This window comes from Cynocephalus volans, chromosome 5, assembly GCF_027409185.1.
Source record: "Cynocephalus volans isolate mCynVol1 chromosome 5, mCynVol1.pri, whole genome shotgun sequence".
In the NCBI taxonomy this organism is placed as follows: domain Eukaryota; kingdom Metazoa; phylum Chordata; class Mammalia; order Dermoptera; family Cynocephalidae; genus Cynocephalus; species Cynocephalus volans.
The window spans coordinates 38,601,517-38,610,014 of NC_084464.1; the positions used below are offsets into that span (position 1 = coordinate 38,601,517).

General features: G+C 43.0%; 1 non-coding gene across 1 annotated transcript; it reads right to left on the reverse strand.

Annotated features, from left to right (window-relative positions):
• Positions 1 to 833: 833 nt before the first annotated feature.
• On the reverse strand, positions 834 to 906 carry TRNAA-AGC (transfer RNA alanine (anticodon AGC)). The gene has a single exon. It is a non-coding gene; the product is annotated as a tRNA-Ala (tRNA).
• Positions 907 to 8,498: the final 7,592 nt, after the last annotated feature.

Here is an 8,498-nt window from a genome sequence, read left to right on the forward strand (position 1 = left end):
GATATAATGAGATATTTCTTAGGATTCTGCAGAAACTGCTCTCTAATTTTAAATTCTTCCTTTAAATCCTCTCAAGTTACAAAGCATTAGAAAAAAGTCAGTGTATTCAACATAAGAAGAAAAAAGAAAGAAAGAAAGAAAAAAAGATGAAGAATAAGTATAAGAAGCCCTAAAGAAAGCAAGAAAAAAGAATGGTAAAGAAAACACAGGAATTAACTAGAAAATAGCAAAATCTGCTTGGTCATTTGAAAAAAATAAAATTGTCAATTATCAGTCAAGTGTAAAAAATATGGAAGAAGGAGAAAGCACAAAGTAAAACAAAATAAATTGGTGGATAACGTTAAGATTTGGAAGTGTGGCAAGGTAATTTGTTGAAGTGCCATCTGTTCAGAGCAGTGGCCGTGTGTACAGAACCCTGCTCACCTCCAGACACTGGGGTGAAGTTAGATGAACGTGGCCTGCGCAGCCGGTGTTTCTGTCAAGAACCTCACATTGTAAGGGAGAGAAGAACGAAGCTGTAACTTAAAGACACACTTTCCCGAAGAGGAAATATTTGTGAAGAAGACAGAATAGGGAGGGAGTGAGAGATCGTGTGGGCATCACTTCATCTGTACTTGACCTTGAGACCTGAGTACCAAGAAGTGACAAGCCTGGGGCAGGAGTGGAAAGAAAAGGAGGCTGGAAGCTGGGGTGAAGATCTCCGTGGATAGCAAAAAAGGGAAGCACAGAGGCGCCGAAGTTTCTTAGGTCTCTTTCCAGGTAAGCTCCGAGATTGTCAACAGGAGAAAGAAGATGGCACACAAACCAGGGAGGAGAAACCAGCGAAAAGAAACTGGAGAATGCGGGCATCGATCCCGCTGCCTCTCGCATGCTAAGCGAGCGCTCTACCGCTTGAGCTAATTCCCCACCACCGCGGGGTGCGTGGTCCTGCCACACCCCACCCCTTTTCTGCTGGGGGGGGCGGCTGTGGGAACTTCAGGCCAATGGAACCTCAGGCAGGACGAGACTGAGGGCGGAGCTTCTCAGACATTGCCTTGGGCAAAGCTCCACCAGCCTGGAGTATGAAGAATGCGGTCTCCAAGGAAGATCGTGGGGAAATACCTCTCTCGCCAGTCGCCAATTCCTTGATCTCGCGGAAGTAAAGAGAGCACGTTCCAGACGTGAAAGCACCTGGCTTGCTGGCACAGCTGTTCCAGCCTGCTGCAGGGCTGTGATCATCACCTGCTTCTTATGGGCGCGGCCGCTGGGAAGTGATGGGGCAGCCTCTGCCAGCCCCAGAGCCTCCAGCCATCGCCCCGCATCCGTGGGCCTGGCCCGGGTCAAGGGCTGTTCCCGCCTCTGTCTTCTAGAGAATCCCCGGTTTCCCGAAGACCTAATTCTCATCTTCCCCGAGGTGCAAACTGGTAGTTCAGAGTGGAGAGAAGAAGAGGGGCTGGCAGAGAATTTTAAGAGGCCATTGGGTTTAAGTGAAAATAAGGGCTTTGCCTCAGTTGGACTGAAGAATAGTTTTGAGAGGCAACCGCCAGTGTCCTGGTACTGGACCCTTTCCTGTACTGAGTATCTGTTGGGATGTTAAACAATAGTTTCCCTTTGTCCTGAATGGTCAAATTTTCCCCTCTCTTCTCCTTTGATAGACAAGAACTCTTTTCCATATCCCTCTTCAGGTGTGGATATGGACTCACATTTGATCTTAGTGTTTTGTCTACCATTGGCCTTCATGGAACTGCAGGTGGTTTGAGGGAGCTTCAGGGTCCCCCTTCACAGCTCCAGTTTGTGGGGAGTGCACATTTTAAGAATGGGAGAGACTGCTCATAGGGGACACAAATTCAACAACATGCTTTATTATTTATAACATTTCTTGGGTTCATTTACAGATAAATAGAAAAACACATTTAATCAACGAAACTTTTTCCATTACAATCAACATGAGACAATGCTGAGAGGAATCAAGTGGTGTCAGAGGGAGATGTGGGTGATAGAAAAGAGAAGAACGGAGAGGGAGGCAGACCCTGACAGCAGCCCCAGGGATCTACAGGAGCTCCCTGAAGCCAGCCCATGCAAAGATCAAACACCCTCTTCAGCATTTTGAGCTCTGCTCTGGCCAACTGAGCTAAATATCACATGATGTGTGGTTAATACAGAATCTTATGTTGTTTCTCTGAAAAGGAGGTAATGTTGCAATTGCAAAATAGACTTTTTTACATGGTTCATCTTGGAAGTTAGAGGAGGACCTATTTTCCAATTTATTTTGAGCACAACATTTTTGCAAGAATGAGCTCTGCAGAAAGATGAATAGGAAGATGGAATATCACCTTCGTGAGAGCATATCTGACCACCAGAGTTAATGCGCTAGCTCCCACCTTCACCAACGCTCCTTCCAAATTTCTCTTTCGCCTGGTCAAAATAGCTCAGTTAGGAGAGCGTTAGACAGAAAATTCAACTCTCTCTTCCCTGTTTTGTCTTTCCTCTTGATAACAGCCCAACTCTCAGATAATCTGATAGAAGACAAATTTGCATCCTGTATCTGACCATAGATTGTCATATGAATAAAAGCAAAAGGTCGGCCACCCAAGTTCTCCTGCTTGTGTCTCCTGACACAATTCCCAGGCTGTTTCTCACCCTTTGTACCCAAAAGGAGAAAGTTTGGTTTTCCCACAAAAATATTTTTTATTAACTTCGGGCCGAAGCCCCCAAACCTGTATTTGTAAAAGTCATTTTCTGGCTAATTGGTTTCTATTTTGTATCTGCATGTAATATTTCATTTCTTTTTTTTAACCTAGCACAGAAGTGTGCAAGGGAGCAGTACTGAGCTAAAGAGAGTTGAATCCGGTGCATGTATCTACCGGATGCCATTGGGAGCCTAGGAATTGGAGGAGGGAGGGGGCAAAATTGGAGAATGCAGGCGTCGATCCTGCTACCTCTCACATGCTAAGCGAGCGCTTTACCGCTTGAGCTAATCCCCCTCCACCGTTCAGTTTTTCAGCCTATTTTTATAACTGGAGCACAAATATCATTTCATGTCCCACTTCAGTTCCCAAGCTGCTCAGACCCTACAGAAACTTCCTTACCAGAGTACAGCCAGGACAGCCTCAGACCTGGAAGGCAGTGACCATCCTCTGTTCAGTGCTGCCTGCTGGGAGCATGGGGGAAAGCAGGCTGAGAAAAGAATGGGTTAGGAAAAAGCTCTGCTTCTAGCTTGATTTCACTCTCCTGATTAGATGAAAAAGAAGGGAAAGGGAGTACTGTCCCTAATTAGCACAGTTACTCCAAATGCATCACTTTTTAATATCACTTTTTAATATCACCTTCTTCTCCAACCCATGCCACAAATCTGGATATAAACTCAAGTATCTTTCCATGATCGTTTCTTCAAATGACTAACATCTTTTATCTTTGATCTGTGTTACTAATTGCTTCTCTGTTTAGGGTGGTTGAGATCTGTTGTTAACTATTTTCACCTTGAGCCTGGAGTGTAGTGATAATCTGTTGAATTTCAGATCATTGAATTTAGAGATTCTTTTTTTTCCCCCAGAAGTAACTAGACTGAGGAACTCATTTATGCTAATTCATTTTACACCACTGGGTACAGTGATGTCTTTTTTTTTTTTTAATCAACTTCATTGAGGCATTTCCATTGTATTCATTTCATAGGGCTGGCATAACAAAATACCCAAAATTGAGTGGCTTAAAACAACAGAAATGTATTGTCTCAGTTCTGGAGGAGAGAAGTCAGAAACTGAGGTTTCGGCAGGGCCATACTCTCTATGATTGCCTTGGGGAAGAAGGCTTCCTTGCCTCTTCTAGCTTCTCGTGTTTTCCAGCAATCCTTGAATGTCCTTTGCTTGTAGGTGTATCACTCCAGTCTAGTGGGCATCTGCTCCCTGTGTGTCTTCACGTTGTCTTCCTTCTTGGCCTTGTCTGTCTCTGTGTTCAAATTTCCCCTTTTTATAAAGACACCAGCCATATTGCTGTAGGGACCCCTCCAGTGACCTCATTTTAACTTGATTACCTTTGTAAAGACCCTATTTCCAAATGTCACATGTTGAGGTACTAGGGATTAGGACTTCAACATACCTTTTGGGGGGGAAACAATTCAACCCAAAATATCCATCATCTCAAAGGGTTCCTCCAGGAGTGTGGTGCCTTTTGCTGTTAATCTCTCCCACACCTCCACCACAGTTCCATGGAACTACTGAACTGATTTCTGTCAATATAAATGAGTTTCATCTCTTCTTGAATTTATTTAGTGTCTATTTTTTCATTCAGCATGTTTTAAAGATTCATTCATATTGTTGTGTGTATCAGTTGTTTATTCTTTTTATTGCTGACTACAGTTCCATTGCATGAATGTGCCAGAATATTTATTATTCATTTACTTGTTGATAGACATTTGGCTTGTAGGAATAAAGCTGCTCTAAAAATTGATGTAGAATGTTATTGTGAACATATGGTTTTATTTCAGTTGGGTAAAAAGGGGAATTGCTAGGTCATAAGTTAAGCATATGTTTAACTGTATAATAAACTGCCAAATATTTTTCCAAACTGGCTACTCAAATTTACATTTGATGACTTGTAGCTGACTCAGCTACATAAGCAGTTCTCTAATAAAATGTTAATGGCCTTGAAGGGGGCCCCATGACTTGAGTGAGATATCCTGTTTTCAGAAACCTTTGTCAAAAATTTATGGAATTGCTGACAACAAAGACCTCAACCCCATTGACTCACTGACTGACCCCATTAGTAAGTTACTAGCCTACTTAAAAACTGCTCAGAGTGTATCTTGTATGTTATAAATTTATGTCTGCATTTTGTAACTTAAAAAAAAAAATCATTGCTTATTACAATATGCAACAGCCAGTGAAGAAGAGACAATTATGTTAAAGGAAAGTCCCCTCTCTCATTCTTTGTCCTCCTCTCTAATTTTGCTATATTTGTCTGTAATGTGGTGGAAGAGCTCTGGGGCACTTCCCAACTCTGTTGGCTGATGTTTTTTTGGTTGATCCTCAAACTTGGCTCATAATAAACCTTACAAATTTTCAAATTTGCCTCTGCAGCCTTAATTGAGTTAACACATTACCACCATCAATGTGTGAGAGTTCCAGTTTCTCCATATGCTACAATCACTTGATGTTGTCTGCCATTTTAACTTTAGCCATTCTAGTTCATGTGTAGTATTAATTTGCATTGGATTTAATTTGCTTTTTCTTACTGATTAAGTTGTTGAACATCTTTTAATGTGCCCATTAACCAGATATGCATCTTAATTTGTGAAATTGTACTCAATTTTTATTTTGCCCTTATCCTTACTGAATAGTTGTTTCTGTCACTGAGTTATGAGAATATGTTTTGCATTCTCAATACAAGTTCTTTTTTATATGTGTGTATATAACAAATATGTGTGCACATTTCTCCCTTTTCTCCTAGTATCTTCCAGTGGAACCAACTGTGAAAATGGCTGGTGTCACCTTGGACCAAGAGGAGTGGAAGTGGCACACCATATTCAGAATCTGATAGAACTGAGCATTAGTAGTCATTACCTTTGCTTAAAAATTCCAGAGCTGAGTTTGTTCAGCTGCCCTTTCCTGAATAACAGCAACACGTGGGTGTGTTTAAACTTCCTCCCTTATTTTGGGATTGCAGATGTCCCAGGGTAATTGTATGGGTGGTTGGGGAAGGGCAGTCCATCCACTCTGAGGAGTTCAGGGGGAGACCAAACTAATCCTGTAGAACAGAAGTGAGTGTCATGATAAAAATGTAAATTTAACACTACTACATCTCAGATTTCTTGTTTGTTTCCTTGGTTAATTTTCCCATGCCACTCCAAAAATCTGGGCATAAACCTAAATATTTTTCCACCTATTGTCTTCCACCTTACTGTCTTTTATCTGGTTTGTGTGATTATTTATTCAGTAGGGACTGAGAACTGTTACTTGATTTCAGGATGTGGAACTAATTAGCTTAGTTTCAGATATTTGAATCTAGCAGTTATTTTACAGGTAATCACAGAGTTGAATTTAATACTTTTTTGATGTAATCAGACTGGGGCAGTCATTTATGCTAATTAATCACATAATGGAATGGGAACATCTATGTATTTATAAACGTCCATAGGCATGAATCAGAATCAACATTTTGCAGACCCCTTACCCCACCAAAAGGCCACCAGGGAAGCAAGTTAATCCCACTAAATTGAGTTCATTAAACTTGCTGAGCAAAAAAGAGCCCCATCTAGACAGAGTCTTAGTAGTGCCTAAAAAATAGGCCAGTCATAAACCAGGGTTTAAAGGGTCTGGAGACTGGAGTTATTCACAGGATAGTTTTAGAGTGAAAGTTAGTAAAGTTCTTCTCAGTAGGGACTGGACAGACTTTCTAAACTAGATGCATCACTGGTTCAACCAGTAGAACTTTGCTGCTGGAACTTGAAGGTCTGTACAGAGTTGTTAGATCGTTTGCCTTTGGTCTTATCTTGGATCAATGGGTCTGAACACAAGCTGGTATTAAAACAATTTGAATTTAATTAGTGTTGTATAGCATGGTTTGTAGACTTTTTCTGTGTTGTGTTGTAGGGCTTTTGCAAATTCTCAGTTTCTTCATTTCTCAATTTGTCCTCTTTCTTCCCAACAGGACCACCCAAGAGACCAGGTTATAGTACAGGTAGGGGACCTTAGCTCTGAAAGGGTCCTAAGTGAATCTGAAACAATTGTCTCTTTTTACAAGTAAAAATTTGAGGAGCAAAATGACTCATTTATCGTTATACAATAAGTTAAAGACAGATGAGATCTGACCATGCATTTGCTTTATCAGTAACAGCACTAGGACGAATGCTGCCATTTTTACAAATACAGGGATTTAAGGTTGTGAGCAGCATAGGGCTCAGCAGATCTAGGTGTTCGGTTGTTCTTGGTTTGGGGTTTGTGCTGTGACCTCACGCACGTGTAAAATCCAAGGGTTGTAACAAACCATGGCAGAGTTAAACCCTTTGCCCCAGTTGGCATAATAAGGAGAGATCGAAGGCCAAACGTGAAAGGCTCAGTCACAGAGATGACAAAGTCAAGGAATCCAGATATGAACAGAGGCATTTGGGACACATAGGGCTCCGTCCCCGCCACCCACCGGTTTCTCAGGCTTGGCCCCTGCAGAGCTGAAAACAGCCACCCTCGCAATTCCACAGACTGTAAGGGTCACCCAGCGACTTTCCAGTCATTCTCTGAAATGTAGAAGTCTCCTGAAACCGTCTCCTCTGAGGCATCCCCTCTGATCGGAGGGAAGGCGGGTGTCCCCTGATCCGCCTCCACACAGCTGCTTAGTCTCCGGGCTGGAGGTTGTTTCTTCTTTTGCCGACTTAGAAATACTTAGGTCAACATTTTCACGTTCTCGCCTAAGGGCCTTGGGTGTGGGGGTTGGAATGATCGCTGGGTCTCCCACCACATTAAAAACTTAGAGACAGAAAAGAAGGAGCTTCTGTCTGCATCGTGTTCTTACATGGAAGAAATTCATGGGACGAGAAAGATGACAATAAGGAAACAGCAAAACGCAGAGTTCTCTGGGGTTTCTGCAACAGCCGAGGAGCTCTGCCACGCTGGAGAACATGCTCATTCCACCCGCCAAGTCCGTGCTGAGTTTACATACCGCGTTATTTCAACTAAGGAATAAATCAAAATGTGACTCGCCGTTTCTGGGTCGTGCCCTGAGTAGGGAGGTTGGTGCTTTGCTTTATGGCCGCGGCAACTCCAGAAATTTCCAGTGTTTTTTCTGTCCTTTCTCTCCCTTTTTCGGGCGCCGGCTTTCAAACCAGACAAAAGGCATAAAGAGTGTGTGTTTCCTGGACCCAGTATCTGGAAAGAAGCCTTCTTTCCTTTTTCTTTTTGCCGTTCCTCAAGGCTATGCCCACAACTAAGCTTTAAAGATCAGGAGGCCTCCAGCTGCCTCATCAAAGGGCATTTCCACCAGTGCAAAGCGCGGGAAAGGGGAGCAATTCCGCGCGAAGGAGGATTAGCAAGGCTCAGCTTGCACAGAGGGGGCAGTGCATAGAATTTCAGAAGTGATGGGAAGGACAGGCCAGCTCTGTGCAGGGTGGGTTGGAGAGAGGTGAGGGTGGAGTCCAAAAGCCAGGAGAAGGAACAGGACATTAGCAAAATGGTCCAGGCAGAGAGGCTGTAATAAAGCGAGGCAGTGGGTTGAGTCTTCTTTATTTACCCCATTATTAGACACGTATCTATGGTGCTATTAGTCTCTGGGTATTGTAGGTGTCCCTGGGAATTCAAGGACTCTGTGGACCTGCATGGTGCTGACCGCATTAACAGGACCCAACGCACTTCCAGAAATGAATCCCCACGAACCGCTGTTACTCTGTGTGAGAAACGGCCAGACAGGCGAAAGCACTGCATGCACAGACATTAGTCCTTCTCTTTGGGACAGAATGCATCAGCCTTGTCAGATGGAGAGATCAGTGGGTTTCCCAACAAATTAGTCTCTCAGTCTAAAGTCATGATTCCGGG